General features: G+C 44.2%; 1 long non-coding RNA gene across 1 annotated transcript in view; it reads left to right on the plus strand.

Moving 5' to 3' along the window:
- LOC308636773 overlaps window positions 1–14,667 on the plus strand; it is a 21,902-nt gene extending 7,235 nt beyond the window's left edge. The window contains exons 2-3 of the long non-coding RNA XR_014019475.1: window positions 12,242–12,333; window positions 13,080–14,667. This is a non-coding gene — a long non-coding RNA (uncharacterized lncRNA). The remainder of the gene's footprint in view (window positions 1–12,241; window positions 12,334–13,079) is intronic.
- Window positions 14,668–17,101: the final 2,434 nt, after the last annotated feature.

Consider the following 17,101-nt stretch of genomic DNA (forward strand, 5'->3'; position numbering starts at 1 on the left):
CTTAGGGGTCAGAGAAAGATCTCAGGCTGGGAGCTTCTGCCTCTAGTCAAGTTTAAATGCCCTCTTTTTCTAATCCTTCTTTCTCTTCGGCTCAATCAGAATCCATACCAAATGAATTTCTTGAGAGTCTTTGTATTGGCCCAAGAGACAACGTACCTTGATCCAGTTAAAAGTCAATGAATCATTTAGAGCTTCAATTAAAACATTAAACACTGAACAGGTGTTCAGATCATGACTACTCATAACTTCAGAGTCCTCCTCCTTCCTTGTCCAGACACCCCTGACAAATTCTGTCCCTGCCATGGGAGAATCAAGACAATGATATGGAATTTGTTAGTCCTTGAATATATGAAGTGACCAAGTTAGGGTTCTTAAATTCAAGAAATACCTGAAGAAAAAGGAAAACAAAAATAAAAAATTAAACAAACAAACAAACAAAAACAGGACCAGAATAGTTCTCCCAAGCTGTGATCCCTTGAGGAATCAGTCCCAATTCAAAATCCCAGTGAAGGGCATGTGATTGAACAAATTAGAGCCATCAAGGGGAAAGGTAGCCTGACAGACCTTCTGAGATTGAGAGAGGAAAGATTACAGAAGGAAAATCCACATGTGCTTAGAAGTAAGAGAGGAAGCCTGCATGGGGGTGCCTGCCTGTAATTCCCAGCAACTCAGGAGGCTGAGGCAGGAAGATCGAAAGCTCTAGGCTATACTCTAATTTATTGAGGCCCTAAGCAATTTAGCAAGACCTGTCTCAAATTTTCTAAAAAAAAAAAGAAAAAGGAAGAGGAGGAGGAGAAGCAGCAAGAGAAGGAGAAATGCAGGCAGAAGCCACAGATATTTACTCTTTAAAAACCTCAAAACAGGAGGCAATGTCCTGTATGCGGGAGACCCCACTTTCATAAAAATTTACAGTATAAATGTTCTCCTTTCCTACCCTCATTCTCTTAGAATAAGGTGGAAGGTGGGAGAAGGAGTCTTAAAAAAAAAATGAGATCCGTGCAACTTCCTTTTTGAGTTTTTTATTTTATTTATTTTATTATTTGTGCTGGGGATTGAATCAGGCTTGCCTTACCACTGAGCTACATCCCAGGCCCTTTTTAATTATTTATTTTTTGCTTTGAGACCTGTCCTTGCTAAGTTGCTTAGGTTGGCTTTGAACTTGCTGTCCTGCCTCAGCCTCCTAAGTCTCTGGGATTACAGGCTGTGCACTTAAAGTACCCAGCTGTTTTTTTGGAGAATAATTTTGAAAAAAGAAGAAGAGGAAAAAAATAAATAAAGCTTTGCCTTGTTGGGCATATTGTGGTTTATTTAAGTCAAGAAAAAAACTAGGTATCTCACTAGGAAAATGGAGCCCCCACTTTATGATTTGATACAATAAGGTAGCTCTGGGTTTTTTTAATATATAAAATAGCTTTATTGAGTTATAATTAACACATCATAAAATTCACCTTTTTATGCATACAATCCTGTGGCTTCTAGTATATTCATAAAGTTTTGCAACCATCACCAAGATGTTAAGACATTTCATCTCCCCAACAAGAAACCCCATACCATTGGTAGTCAATCTCCCATTTCCTTCCAATCCCCACTAATCTCCTTTCTGTCTCTATGAATTTGCCTATTCTGGACATTTCATATAAATGGAATCATGTGATATGTGGTCTTTGGTGACTGACTCATTCCATTGGCATGTTTTCAAGACCTACACTTGTTATAATATGAATCAATACTTCGTTTCTTATGTCCAATTCATATTCTATTGTATAGGGATGCCACATTTTTTTTTCAGTTGATGGACATTTGTGTTGTGTTTACTTTTTAGCTATTACAGATAATGTGACGGGGAACATTTTTTTGTGTGGAAGCATATTTCTCTTGCATGTATGCCTAAGGTGTAGAATTGCTGGGTTTTATGATAACTCTAAGCTAAACCTTTTGAGAAGTGGCCACCATTATTCAAAGCATCGGTACCATTTTACATTTCTACAAGTAGTGTGTGAGGGTTCCAGTTTCTTCCTAACCTTGTCAGCATTTATTTTCTGACTTTTCGAGTATAGACATTTTAGTGGCTGTAAAGTGGTATGTCGTGTTGTTTTCACTTGTTTTTCTTTGGTAGCTATGATTGTGAGCTTATTTTTCCTTTGTAGATCTTCTTTAGAGAAATGTATCAGTGAATTCTTTGCCCAGCTGGGCATGATAATGCACACCTACAATCCCAGTGGCTCTCGAAGCTGAGGCAGGAGGATGGCAAGTTTGAGACCAGCCTCAGCAATTTATCAAGACTCTGTCTCAAAATAAAAAATAAAAAGGACTGGAGATGTTGCTCAGTGGTAGACTTTCCTCTCTCAATCTCAGAAGGTCTGTCAGGCTACCTTTCCCCTTGATGGCTCTAATTTGTTCAATCACATGCCCATGTACCCCTACCATGCATACACACATATCTAGCTGGGGTTTGAATAGGGATTGTTTTGAATCTGCAGATCAATTTGGGGAGTATTACCACCTTAACAATATTAAATTTTCCAATCCATGAGCATGGATATCTTTCCATTTATTTAGGTGTTATTTAATTTCTTTCAATAATGTGTTATAATTTTTGGTTTACATTTTTTTTATTTTTTTAAAGAGAGTGAGAGAGGAGAGAGAGAGAGAGAGAGAGAGAGAGAGAGAGAGAGAGAATTTTTAATATTTATTTTTTAGTTCTCGGCGGACACAACATCTCTGTTGGTATGTGGTGCTGAGGATCGAACCCGGGCCGCACGCATGCCAGGCGAGCGCGCTACCGCTTGAGCCACATCCCCAACCCTTGGTTTACATTTTTTGTAAATAAATTCCTCAGTATTTAATCCTTTTTGGTGCTATTGTAAATTGAATTTCATGTTTAAGCTGCATAAAAATGGATTTGAGGGCTGGAGTTGTGGCTCAGTGGTAGAGTGCTTGCCTAGCATGAGTGACACACTGGGTTTGATTCTCAGCACCCACATAAAAATAAATAAAGGTCAACAACCAAAAAGAAGAAGTTGAGTTCTGCATATTGTATTATCACTTGTAACCTGTGACCTTGCTAAAAGCATTCATTAGTTCCTAACACTGTGTGTGTGTTTCTTAGATTTTTTATATACAAGATCATTAATGAATAAAGACAGTTTTACTTCTTCCTTTCCAACCTGGGTATCTTTCATTTCTCTTTTCCTGTATAAATATATTGGCTAGAACCTTAGTCATAGTGTTGAGTTGCATTGGTGAGAACAATCATTCTTGTCTTGTTCCTGATATTAGGGGAAAAGTTTTTTTAGTTTTTCATCATTAATTACAATGCTAAATGTGGGGAATTTGCAGGTGCTATTATTAAGTTGAGGAAATTCACCTCTATTCTTACTGTTTGAGTGTTTTGTCATGAAACGGTGTTGGGTTTTGTTCTGCATCTATTGAGATGATCATGTGGATGTTGTCCTTTATTCTATTAATCTGATGTATAATTTTTGGTGTGCTTCTAAGTTTGTTTTCTTGGATTTTGCTAAGAATTTTTGCATCTATATGCATGAGCAATATTGATGTATAATTTTCTTGTGATGAATCTGGATAATTCTGGACTCATGAAATGAATTGGAAAGTATTCCTTTCTATTCTTGTGTGTGAGTGTGTGTGTGTGTATGTGTGTGAAGGATTAGTTCCAATTCCTAAACATTTAGTAAAATTCGGTAGTGAAGGCAGAAATTATCAACATAATCTCTTTACTTGTTATAAATATATTCAGATTTTTTTTTTCAGTGCTGGGAATCAAACCCGTGGTCTTGCACATGCCAGACAAGAGGTCTCCCACTAAACCATATCCAAAATTAGTAACTTGAGTCTTCTTTCTTTGTTCTTGATCAGGCCAGCTAAAGATTTGTCATGTTAATTCATCTCTTCAAAGAACTGACTTTTATTTTCATTGATTTTTGTTCTGTGCTTTTCTATTAATAAGGTGACCTTGAGTGTTCAGATGATGCAGTCTGCTTGGATCAGGAGACTCTCTGACTGGGACTATATCTTTGGGCAGCTAGATTCCAGCTCAACATCTTGTCTATTTTCCTCTTCACCAGGGTTCCGTTTCCATATCTTCCCATCACTTGTACCCCTGGAGTAATGTGACATAACAGAGACCAAACTATTATTTGGTGGTTACAAAGGGACAGATTTTCCATCAAATCTACAAACATGTCTTGAACATCTGTCACAAGTCCTGTGGAAGGTAGCAAGGGAAGGTAGCTTCCCTAAGCCAGAACAGCCTTGGACCTCTGCAAGCTTATAGTGTAGTTAGAAAGACACACCAACTTTAACACAGGTCAGACTGCATCAAGGGATGTAACTAAGAATGAGCAAAACGCTCTAGGATCATGGAGTGGGGACAGTCAATCTGCCTGGAGGTGTCAGAGAACTGAAGAGTTAAGTCTTGAAGAGTGAATAGTATTTTGAGAAAACAAGGATAAAAGAGGGTAGAGGGAGCCAGGTGTGGTGGCACACTCCTGTAATCCCAGTGGCTGAGGAGACTGAGGCAGGAGGATCACAAGTTTAAAGCCAGCCTCAGCAGCAACCCAGTGAGACCCAGTCTCTAAATAAAATGTAAAATAGATCTGGGGATATGTCTCAGTGGTTAAGCGCCCTGGGTTCAATCCCAGGTACCAAAAAAAAAAAAAAAAAAGAGTGTAGAGAGAAGCACACATGAGCCCAAGCAGGAAATGGTAGGAAGCCAGGTCTGGCAGAAACAGTATTCTGTGAAAAGGTATGACAGAGAAACTAGAGCTAGATTTTAGAGGGACCCACTACTAAAAATCCACTGAAGAACTCTGAATAGGAAAATGACATGATGGGCCTTTTGTTAGTGCTATGGTTGGGATCTTGAATGTCCCCCAAAGACCCAGGTGTTGAAGGTTTGTTCTCTAACTCTTGGTTCTATTGGGAGGTGGAAGAGACTTTAGGAGGTGGGACCATGTAGAAGGAACTGAGATCCTTGGGGATGTGCCCTTGAAGGGGCTATTGGAACCCCAGCCCAATTGCTTCCTCTTTCTTTTGCTTCCTGGGTGCCTTTAGGTGCACAGGCCTCCTCCACCATGTGCTCCTGCTCATAACAGACTGTGCTGCCACAGGCCCAAAGCAACGGGGACAAATGATCACAGACTGAAACCATGAGCCAAAATAAACTTTTCCTCCTTATAAGTTGATTATAGGTACCTGGTCATAGCGATAGAGGGCTGTCTAATGCAGTGGGATTGGGGACAAGAGCAGAACCCTAAATTGGATTTTTCAGGTTCCATGGTGAGATAGCTGCCTTCTCCATCATTGATCACTGCCTGTGTGGGAAGCTCCTTCCTATGTGTTGGTGGCACAGCACTTCCCTGACTTCCTTCCTGCCTCTCTGGCTACTCCTTTCAGTCTCTTCTGCCAGCTTCTCTTTCTCTGCCCATCCATTAAATGTTGGTGCTCCTCAGAGTTCTGTTCTAGATCCTTATCTCTTCTTCCCTGGAGAACTCAGGTGTTGCCATGGCAACACCTGAACAGGTTACTCCCAAATCCTCGCACAGCCTGCCCCAACTACTCTCCTTTGCTTTAGACCCATAAGACCTAACTGCCCATGGGACATCTCTATATTCATTAGAATTAGGTACAGCTATGAGTAAAGGAAAAGCCCATGTTCAATGGCTCAAATAAGGAAGACATTTCTTTCTTTTTTGTGTGTGGGGGGAGGGGGTTGAAGAGAGGATATTAAGAGATTGAACCCAGTGGCACTTTACCACTGAGCTAAATCCCAGTCCTTTTTTATTTTTTTACTCTGAGACAGGGTCACACTAAGTTGTTGAGTGTATTGCTTAGTTGCTGAGGCTGACCTTGAACTTGTGATCCTCCTACCACAGCCTCATAAGTCAATAGCATTACAGGTGTGCACCACTAGGCCCACCAGGAAGACATTTATTTCTGTTTTTTTTTTTTATTGGTTGTTCACAACATTACAAAGCTCTTGACATATCATATTTCATACATTAGAATGAAGTGGGTTATGAACCCCCAATTTTACCCCAAATGCAGATTGCAGAATCACGTTGGTTATACATCCACAATTTTACATAATGCCCTATTAGTAATTGTTGTATTCTGCTACCTTTCCTATCCCCTACTATCCCCCCTCCCCTCCCCTCCCATCTTCTCTCTCTACCCCATCTACTGTAATTCATTTCTCTCCTTGTTTATTTTCCCATTCCCCTCACAACCTCTTATATGTAATTTTGTATAGCAATGAGGGTCTCCCTTCATTTCCATGCAATTTCCCTTTTCTCTCCCTTTCCCTCCCATCTCATGTCTCTGTTTAATGTTAATCTTTTCTTCCTGCTCTTCCTCCCTGCTCTGTTCATAGTTGCTCTCATTATATCAAAGAAGACATTTGGTATTTGTTTTTTAGGGATTGGCTAGCTTCACTAAGCATAATCTGCTCCAGTGCCATCCATTTCCCTGCAAATTCTATGATTTTGTCATTTTTTATTGCTGCATAGTACTCCATTGTGTATAGATACCACATTTTTTTTTATCCATTCATCTATTGAAGGGCATCTGGGTTGGTTCCACAGTCTAGCTATTGTGAATTGTGCTGCTATGAACATCGATGTGGCAGTATCCCTGTAGCATGCTCTTTTAAGGTCTTCAGGGAATAGTCCGAGAAGGGCAATAGCAGGGTCAAATGGTGGTTCCATTCCCATCTTTCCCAGGAATCTCCAGACTGCTTTCCAAATTGGCCGCACCAATTTGCAGTCCCACCAGCAACGTACAAGTGTACCCTTTTCTCCACATCCTCGCCAGCACTTGTTGTTGTTTGACTTCATAGTGGCTGCCAATCTTACTGGAGTGAGATGGTATCTTAGGGTGGTTTTGATTTGCATTTCTCTGACTGCTAGAGATGGTGAGCATTTTTTCATGTACTTGTTGATTGATTGTATATCCTCCTCTGAGAAGTGTCTGTTCAGGTCCTTGGCCCATTTGTTGATTGGGTTATTTGTTATCTTATTGTCTAATTTTTTGAGTTCTTTGTATACTCTGGATATTAGGGCTCTATCTGAAGTGTGAGGAGTAAAAATTTGTTCCCAGGATGTAGGCTCCCTATTTACCTCTCTTATTGTTTCTCTTGCTGAGAAAAAACTTTTTAGTTTAGGAGATGTTTACTCCAAGCCTGGTGTGATGATGCTATAGGATCAGGGTCTTGAGACCTTTCTGTTATTCTGCCACTCGCAACCCCAAGCTTTTTACCACATGATCTAGAATGGCTGCTCCGACTTCAACAGGAGCTAGGAGGCAGTGACAGCATGCCTTGACTTATCCCAGGAGTCACCTACTGGCCAGAACTTAGAGGGCACACATGGCCACAAGGGAGACTGACCAGTATGGGTCTTTACTCTGAGGGGCCATATGTACAAACAATTAGAGAGAAGAAAAAATATAAAACAGTTCTTCCATGGATGCCCCATGAGCAACTCAAAGGCAAGACATGCAAAACAAAACTCATCATTTCCAGCCTTTCGGCACCCACTCACCCCACCCTCTTCTTTTTGTGACTTCTCCATCTCATAATGGTCCAAACAATTGACTGGTTGCCCAGGACAGAAGTGTGGGCAACTTGAAGCAAGTTGGCAACGGTTACTGAGGGGCCATCTCTCTGAGATGTAGATACATCTCTCAGATATTCTACTTCTGTCATACCTGCTCCTTTTCACAGAATACTGTTTCTGCCAGACCTGGCTTTCTACCATTTCCTGCTTGGGCTCATATGCTTCTCTCTACCATCTTTTTTTGTTTTGTTTTAGTACCTGGGATTGAACCCAGGGCACTTAACCACTGAGCTACATCCCCAGCCCTATTTTATATTTTATTTAGAGACTGGGTCTCGCTGAGTTGCTTAGGGCCTCATTAAGTTGCTGAGGCTGGCTTTGAACTTGTGATCCTCCTCCTCAGCCTCCTGAGCCACTGGGATTTCAGGTGTGTGTCACCACGCCTGGCTCTCTACCCTCTTTTATCCTTGTTTTCTTTGAAATCTGTCCCTTTGTCTCTCTCTTCAATCCAGTATCATTCTCCAGATCAACTACAACAGCCTTATCTCTGGTGCCCCTACCTCCATTTTGCTCTCTCAAATGCATTCTTTACATCCACGTTGTTCAATATGGGTAGCTCCTAACCACATGTGGCTGCTGAGCACTCTAAAGGTAGATAATTCAATTACAAAAGCACTGTAAGTGTAAAATATACACCAGAATTCAAAAGATAATATGAAAAAGTAAAATAATTTATTACTATCCCTATATTGATTATATGTTAAAATAATATTTTATATTGTGTTAAACAATTGTTTTAAGTCATTTTTATGAAGTTACTAGAAATTTTTAAACGCATGTATAACTCCTATTTGTGATTCTCATGTTTCTATTGAACAGCACCACTCCACACCAAAGCAAAACATGTTTTTCTTTTTTATAAATTTTTTTTAGGGGCTGGGGATGTGGCTCAAATGGTAGCGTGCTCGCCTGGCATGGGTGCGGCCCGGGTTCGATCCTCAGCACCACATACAAAACAAAGATGTTGTGTCCGCCAATAACTAAAAAATAAATATTAAAAAAATTCAAAAAAATTTTTTTAGCTGCAGATGGACAGAGTATCTTTATTTATTTATTCATTTATTTATTTTTTTACGTGGTGCTGAAGATCAAAGCCAGTGCCTCACATGTGTGAGGCAAACACTCTACCACTGAGCCCTAGCCCCAGCCCCAAAAACATGTTTTACTAAGACCCAAATCTGATCATATCACACATCTTCTTAAAACCCTTCATGGCTTATTATGTTTTTAGGTTAAAGTTCATTCTGCTCAATGTGGTTTGCATGCCTTCCATGAACCAGTTCAGCCTCATCTCTCACCCACTCCTCTCTCCTGCCCCTGCATTCTACACTAGAGTACTACACTTTTTTCAGGCCCTTCAATGTACCTGAGGTCTTTAGTCTCTGGGCCCTCTCTATGTGCTATTCCCTATGCCTGGAATAGGCTTTCCCCTTTTTGGCCTGCTTAATGTTTTTCTCATTTTTCCAAGCGTACATGTGTTTCTTCCCCAGTAGGCCTACTTCTCTAAGCCCCCATTACTTCTCTACCCTGTCCCTACCCCCACCTCACCCCCAAATAACTCTCCTTCTTCCAGACTGATGAGAATCTTCCTGTTGGGTTCACTGTTATGTCCCCTGTAGCACCTGTAGCAAAGGCTGGCTCATAGTCACCCATAGCTTTTATTGAATAAATGAATAAATCAATGAGTGATACTTACAAACCAAAGTAAGTTTCAGGTGAAAAATAGGATCATTTGAGGGTGATGGTGCATACCTGTAATCCTAGCGGCTCAGGAGGCTGAGGCAGGAGGATCACAAGTTCAAAACCAGCCTCAGCAACTAAGTGAGGCCCTAAGAAATTCAGGGAGACCCTGTCTCTAAATAAAATATTAAAAAGGGCTGGGGATGTGGCTCAGTGTTTAAGTGCATCTGGATTTCATTCCCAATACAAAAAAAAAAAAAGGAAAATAGGGCTAGACCAGATGATGACTTCTAACTCTCAGAGAGATCGTCCCTCAGTAACCATTGCCAACTTGCTTCAAGACCCCAAAGAAGTCATCTAACCCCTCTGAGCCTCAGTTTCTCATCTATAACAAAACGGATCTCAGCCGAGCACGGTGGTGCACACCTGTAATCCCAATGGCTTCGGATGCTGAGGCAGGAGGATCGTGAGTTTGAAGCCAGCCTCAGCAACAGCAAAGTGTTAAGCAACTCAGTGAGACCCTGTCTCTAAATAAAATATAAAATAGGGCTGGAGATGTGGCTCAGTGGTCGAGTGCCCCTGAATTCAATCCCCATACCAGGGGTGGGGGTGTGTGGAGGATCTCTGCTTTCTGCATCTCTGAAGGGGTTGTTTAAGAATGGAAGGATAGGGCTGGGGATGTGGCTCAAGAGGTAGCGCGCTCGCCTGGCATGCGTACAGCCCGGGTTCGATCCTCAGCACCACATACCAACAAAGATGTTGTGTCCGCCGAGAACTAAAAAATAAATATTAAAACATTCTCTCTCTCTCTCTCTCCTCTCTCACTCTATCTTTAAAAAAAAAAAGAATGGAAGGATATAAAGGATGTAAATGGGCTTTGAAAATACAAGTATTAGAGTAAAAACAGCTGTGAAAGCAAACATTTTTAGGCTGTTTTGATTGGCAGGAGATGAACATGCAGTTTGGGAAGGAGGCTGGGAGTGGTGGTATGAGAATCTACCTTTTCTCAACAAAGATGGGTTTACATGGAGGCAGAGCTAGAAACCATCCTCCTGCCCTGGCCCAGAAGCCTGATCTGCCTGTTTGAAACAGGCCTTGAAAAAAGTGAGCCCACCCTGAAGAGCACAGTCCTATTTTGTGCCCCACTCCCACTGCTTCTTAGTGCCAACCCCCATCCCCCCATATACATACCCTTTGCAGATGAGGTCCACACTCAGGTCCTCTGCCAAATACCTTGCACTTTAGAACTTGGAGCACCCACTACCCCTTCTCAACTTGAAAGGCTCCCAGTGGATAGACACTGTCTTTGACTCAGGAGGCTGAGACAGGAAGATTGCAAGTTTGAGGCCAGCCTCAGCAACTCACCAAGGCCCTAAGCAACTTAGCAAGACCCTGTCTCCAAAAAAAAATTAGAAAAGAACTGAGGATGTAGCTAAGTGGTAAAGTACCCCTGGGTTCAATCTCTAGTACCCTCCCCCCAAAAAAGACACTGTCTTCAACCTAGCCAGAGACCACCCTGACATGGACTGCTCCATAGTGGAGTCCCTGATCTCAAAAGGGTCCAGCACAGACAAGGTGGTGAGATTCCCCCTGTTCTACCAAAAGTGAGTTGCAGGGATGGTGGGGGTGATACTAGGGATTGAATCCAGGGCCCCATTCATGCTAAATACTACCACTGAGCAAAATCTCCAGTCCCAAAAATGGGTCTCAGAAGCGGGATGCACACGGGAGGCCCTTGTTCTTGGGCCAGGCCCTGCACTGCTCAGAGATTTTATTATTCTCTTCTTTTCCCTTTTCACAGCCACGTCAGCTCACACAAAGCAATCAGTAGTCCCTGCCGTTGCCAGCCTGGAGAACTGCAAACACCATCCTCAGGGTGCTGCCAGCAGAAGAGGCTCTGCCATTACGCACAGGCAGGCTCACACGGGCAGGCTTTGCATTCCTGTTCTCACTCATCTGTGAACTGCTTCCCTCCCCTTCCTTTCCCAGGGTGACTTTGAAAAGGAAATATGAGGCTGAGCTTCTTCGGAAAAGCCAGTTCCAACTCCCTGTTCCACTGTAGAGAGACTTTAGGCCTTGCTATGATTCAGATCCCTTTGGTCATGTGTTCATTCCTTCATTCAAAACACTGGATGGACCCCTGCCTGTGCTAGCCTTAGCCTCTTGCTGGGGACACATTGAATGTGACTCCACTCCTACTTTTGAAGAGCTTATTCTAGTAAATTAAGGATGTGATTTAAAAGTTATAGTAAAAATGGAAATGTGATGTAGGATAAGGAAAGTGCCAATCAAATCCTAGGTAAGAGACAATGTCTACAAGGGCAGTTGTTTCTTGATAGTACAGAAGCTAAGATAGTAGTTGAGAGGCCCTATCTCAAAATCTGACTTTGCCATTCATTGGCTGGGTAACCCTGGGGAGAAGTGGGGAGAATTTTGACATTAATGTGAAATTAAAGTGCAGTGCCTGGCATATAGTAGATGTGCAATAAATGCCACCTGCTATAACAAGGAAAGATAACAAATAACATGAGTTTTTCTGCCAGTATGGAGCAGAAAGGTAGGATATTCTAATAATTTGGGCATAGAAAAAAAATGTAGTGCTTGTGTGGAATTCCCTTTGGCTATTCCAGAGCCTCTGAGAAGAGAAGAAGGAGGTGATAAGGCCAGTAAATTGGGTTGGAGTTAAACCTTGGGTCACTGAATGCCAAAATTCACTTGAGAAGAGGTACAATGATATAGATAATCTTAAAAGAGCAGACTGCACACCTAGCCCCAAGTATGGCCCTTATCTTTACAGCCACAAACACAGAAGCCAAATTTCAGAGTCTCCAAAGTTGGAGAGCTGGCCCTTGGGGCTTATAGCAGTGTTGGCTTATGTTGTAAGATTCTGCCCATCTGGAAAAGCCTGTTCCCCACTCTCCCAACAGACTGAGCCCCTGCCCTGAGGTCAAAGGAAAAGAGACAATTCCTTTCTCAAGGACTAGTGGACATGGCATCCTCTGCCCACCAAAGGCTGGAGGTAGGGCACACAGGTTGGAAGAGACCTCAGGAAAGGTGGGGAGGGAGACTGGAGTAGAGAGTGGGGCCAGCCCAGGCTGATCAGGCTATTGTCATTGTCATTACCCTCTGTTCTCCTCTGGGTTTAGACAGAACCTCCTCAGTCGTATTTGGGAGTGGGGCAGACTAAAAGCAAAGACTTCATTAAACACAAAAAATACTGCTGAGGGGCCCTGCAGGGAGAAGAAGAAAGACAGCAAGAGTCCAGGGAGTGATTCTTGACTCAGGGACCTCCCAGCCCTGGGTTGAGGAGAAAGAGTGGCCTTAAGGGTCTGGGGTCATTTTAAGGAACAGGATATGAATCAGAAAGCGTCCTCACCTGGGAGAATCGGCAGGCCCCGGTTCTTGCTGCTCACTTTGTACAATCTGAGCAGTCACTTCCCCTTGGCCTTCTTCCTTCTTAGATGAAAGGGCTTTGCTAGGAGAGCCTTTCTACAGCTTAGAGTCCTGACATCTGGACTCAAGCACTGCCTGGGATCAGGGTTGGGATGTTAGAATGTGCTCTAAATGTTGGAAGAAACCCATAACAGCCAGACCTGAGAGGGGGATCTAGAGGAGCTATCCGCAGCCCCTGGCCCCGAGGGTGCACAGAAGGGCTGCAGAAGAGGCAGGGAGAGGAGGAGAGAAAATAGGGAGGCAGGGGGTCTATCTGAGTGCCTGACATCTCCAGGGCAAGGATGTTAACTTCCTTTCTTTTCCCAACTCAAGCGACCTCAGGATCCTGTGGAAAAGCTGCATTATAATCGATAGCCTCATAAATAAGTAAAGAGTCAATGCATCTGTCTCCAGCTCAAGCTTCTTCAAGAAAATCAAACCTCGACCCACTTCTGCCGGCCCATTCTGGTTCTTCAGAGGCCGCCAGAGAAAAGGAACTCTAACAGGTCATCTGGGGTATTCCCCTGCCTCTCAGCTGACCTCCATGTGCCCTATCCGAGGAGATCCAGGGCTAGGGAGTATGCCTTCTCCTGCCATCCCACCCCGGCTGACCCCCTCTCCTGGCAGCCTCCCTTCTCCCAGGCCCCCGGGGCTCCCTCAGGCAGGCGAGTGGCTGTCATTCCCTCCCTTTATTCTCTTGCTCCTGGTACATTCTGCCCTTTTCTTTCAGCTTCCACCTTTGCTTCTCTCCTCTCCAAATTTTATGCCTTTCTTCTGACTACTGCTTGGTACCAAACACGAGTATCAACAGCGGGAACAAGGCAGTGGCTCCCCACTCCTCTGCAGTCTCCCCACGATGCCTCCTCCAGGATACCTTGTCATTGATTATAAATGAGCTCCCCAAGGTCTGACTGAGAAAATGTATTTCTGGGTGAAAAGACAAAGACCCATGTGATTTACAGAACAGCAAGTTGTGTGCCAACAAGTCATCTGGAAGGCAATTCCTTCCTCTCGTGGCTTCTATTACAACACAAGAGTCAATCTCCAACAAACCCAGTTGAATATTTTGAACCCCAAAGATCAAGATGGCGGTCATCCCTGTATGGTGATGGACAACTGTCTTCAGAGTGTGCCCTGAAACACCTCAGGACCTCTCCTCTTCTTTGGTGCCTTAGTTGAGACTCTAGGCATGGGAGTACCCTCTGCCTGGGCCAGAGTCTCAAGTGCTGCTTTGGCAGTAAGCTTAAAGAAAGGAGTTGCTGGGCTGTGGTGGCCATCTTTGTTCATAATTGTTGATTGTCATACTTCATCTGGTCCCTGAACTGAACATTCCCTTAATTAAAAGTTTCTGACTAGAAGATACTATATCCCCAATTTCTCTGTTCTCTAATATTTAGAATGTTTCATTTCCTTCTGAGTTAGCCATGGCAGGGCTTCAACCCAAGTGTCTCAATCCCAGCTGACCTCCTGTCATCAGCCCCATCATCTGAAGGAAATGATCAGGAGGATGAATTTGTAGCCAGCACATCTAAAATGCTTCCCAGTGCATGTAAACACAACCATGTTTTTTTTTAATTTTTGTTTTTCTTGAGAACTGGGGATTGAACTCAGGGTCACTTGACTACTGAGCCACATCCCCAGCTCTATTTTATATTTTATTTAGAGGCAGGGTCTCACTGAATTGCTTAGTACCTCGCTTTTGCTGAGGTTGGCTTTGAATTCATGTTCCTCCTGCCTCAGCCTCCAGAACCGCTGGGATTACAGGCATGCGCCACCACGCCCAACACAACCATGTTGTTTGAGATGCCTGGGCTGCAATTCCTTTCCCCCTGCACTAATTGAGGTTTAAATTGTCCCAGAGAGGAGGCTCAGCCTAGGAAGTGGTCAGTAATCCAGGCACCTGTCTCTGATTTGGCCAGTTCCCAGAAAGTGGCATAGAATTTTCTGCCTGGCACCTTGCAAGATGCAGGAGTGGCCAGTAGCACAATTCAGTGGGATTATAAAACTGGTTACTAATTTGCAAGACTACCTTAGCAGATCCTTCCTCAGTCCCCCTCCCACCACCAAATAGGGAAACATGTCAATACCATGGATTTCCTACCCTAAAAAATGTCTCCAAATGTGGGCTGGGGTTGTAGCTCAGCAGTAGAATGCTCACCTAGCACGTGCAAGGACCTAGGTTCAATCTTCAGCACCACATAAAAATAAAGAAATAAATTAAAGGTATTGTGTCCAACTACACCTAAATAAATTAAAAAAAAAAAATTAAAGTCTCCAAATGTGCCACAGGAATCTTTACTTTCAGCTCTTACAACCCAAAGGGTCTTCAAGCAATTATCTGGGCCAGGCTGTTCAAAGGGAGGGGCCCAGGCTGGAAGTACCAGCCCACGCTTTCCTGCAGGGCACTGAGGTCCAGCCCCAGGTTCCTGGCTCTGCCTGCAGCTCAGGCTAGGGCTGGCGCTGAGCAAATGGGTTGTGGCTGTCACCAGAGAGGAACTGGCAGCAGACACAGCAGACTATGTTTTCTTTGCAGGCTGAGGGTAACTAGAGGAAGCTGAGAATTCCTCTGTTCTGCCTAAGGGAGGAGGGGATGAGACAAGTGGCTCTTCCTCCAGAGGGGGGACTTCTTGGGCTTCTCGGATGAATAAGGTAGTACCGACCACAGAAGGAAGGGGTCAACTTGGGGTCCCACAGAGTCCCTGGGGTAGATGTCAGGAGCCTGGGTCCCCTGTCTAGAACTCTTCAGGGGGCATCATGGTAGAGCTAGAATTTGCTACATGTTCATTCTGTGCCAGGCGCTGTGCTCAGAGATCATACTATGAAGGACATTTATGCAGGGACTGGGATCATTGGCCTAAGCAACACCCAACTGTATTCAAGTCCCCAACTTTGCTATTCACTAACTCTGTGACCTTCAGTGAGTTACTTAATAAATAAATTAATAAAATGGGAATGCTAATAGTACCCATTTGATAATTTGAAGATCAAGTGCATTCACATACATGAAGCTTTTAGCACAGTGTCTCCATGTAGCAAGCAGTAGATAAGTTTTTGCTATTAATATTTTGTGGAATTCTCCACAAAGCTCCAAAGGAAGCTGAATGACTTGCCCAAGTTTCCTGTGTCCTTTGATTGTCCTCCTAAGTGCCCTGTAGGGTCCCTTTCTTTAGGAGGAAGCAGCTTCAGCATGGATAGCTATCCACCCCAGGGCCATTGCAGTTTGGAAACTCCACAGCCTCTTTATCTACAGCAGAAATAAAGGTGGATCTTTATCTTGCCCCAAAGGCTTGGCTTGCCCCTTGGGGCCAGGCTGACTGGTGGCTCCAGCCCCAGCCAGAAGGTCCCTCCCACTGACTCCAGCAACACCCAGAACTGGGAGCCTCCCAGGTGCCTCACCTCACACCATTAGCTCTGTCCCCACCCCCACCACTGCAGTCACCCACCTTATGCAGCACATTGATTGCTAGGGCCAGAGGGACCCTTTCAATTTCAGGATAAACAAACTGACATTCTGGCCCAGCCCTCTGCCAGCTCGCTGCTCCCCGCCCCCCTCAATCCGCAGTGCACAGCCTCTCTGCTCTGTTCTCCTGCCAACTTGGCAGCTCGTCGCTGCTGTTACTATCAACACCTCTGAGGGAAAAGGGAGAGGAGTCAGCTCCCATCTCCTGATGCACTGAGCAGCAAATTATGTCAGAGCCAGCGCTGGAATGTCTCCCAGGCTCCCAAAGCTCCCAGTGGGGAGGGAAAGGTGGGACCTGTGTGCATTGCAGAGGTCCTGTGGGGCTGGGGAGTGGCCCCAGGTCTGATCAGAGCAACCCTGCTCGAGTAGCCTCCCAGCAGAGCCAGTGGGTCACCCCCAAGCTCAAGCCCCCAGGAGTAGACACACCTCTGGTAGAAGGTGCTGCAGAAAGCTACTTCAGGGGCCTTGGGGGCATGCAGGACAGGGGTGGGGGTCTCTGTCTCACCCCAGCTCTAACTACAATTCTGGCTGGGTGGCTTCAATTTCCAGGACAGTTGGTCAGAGTTCTGTGGCCAGGATAGAAAAAAACCAGTTTTTTCCCTATCCAGACTGTGAGCTCTGGAATAAATGGACTTTGTCTTTTTCCTTCATCTTTCTTGAATTCCATGTGTGCAGAGCCAGTGGGTCACCCCCAAGCTGGGTAGGTCACCCCCCTACCCAGTTTGGATGTGGAACCACTAAGGGACCAGTTTCCCCATCAAATGGAAATTTCCCACAAACAACCTCATCCTTCTCTGACCCCCTCCCCCAGCCGCTCAGGTCCAGTTGATTGGCTCTGCAAAGCAGCTGATGCCTGTCTCTGGCTCCTCGTAGAACTCCTGGGTTCCAGTTGGGA

The sequence above is a fragment of the Spermophilus citellus genome (genome assembly GCF_964194105.1).
Source record: "Spermophilus citellus genome assembly, chromosome: 17".
NCBI classification, from domain to species: Eukaryota; Metazoa; Chordata; class Mammalia; order Rodentia; family Sciuridae; genus Spermophilus; species Spermophilus citellus.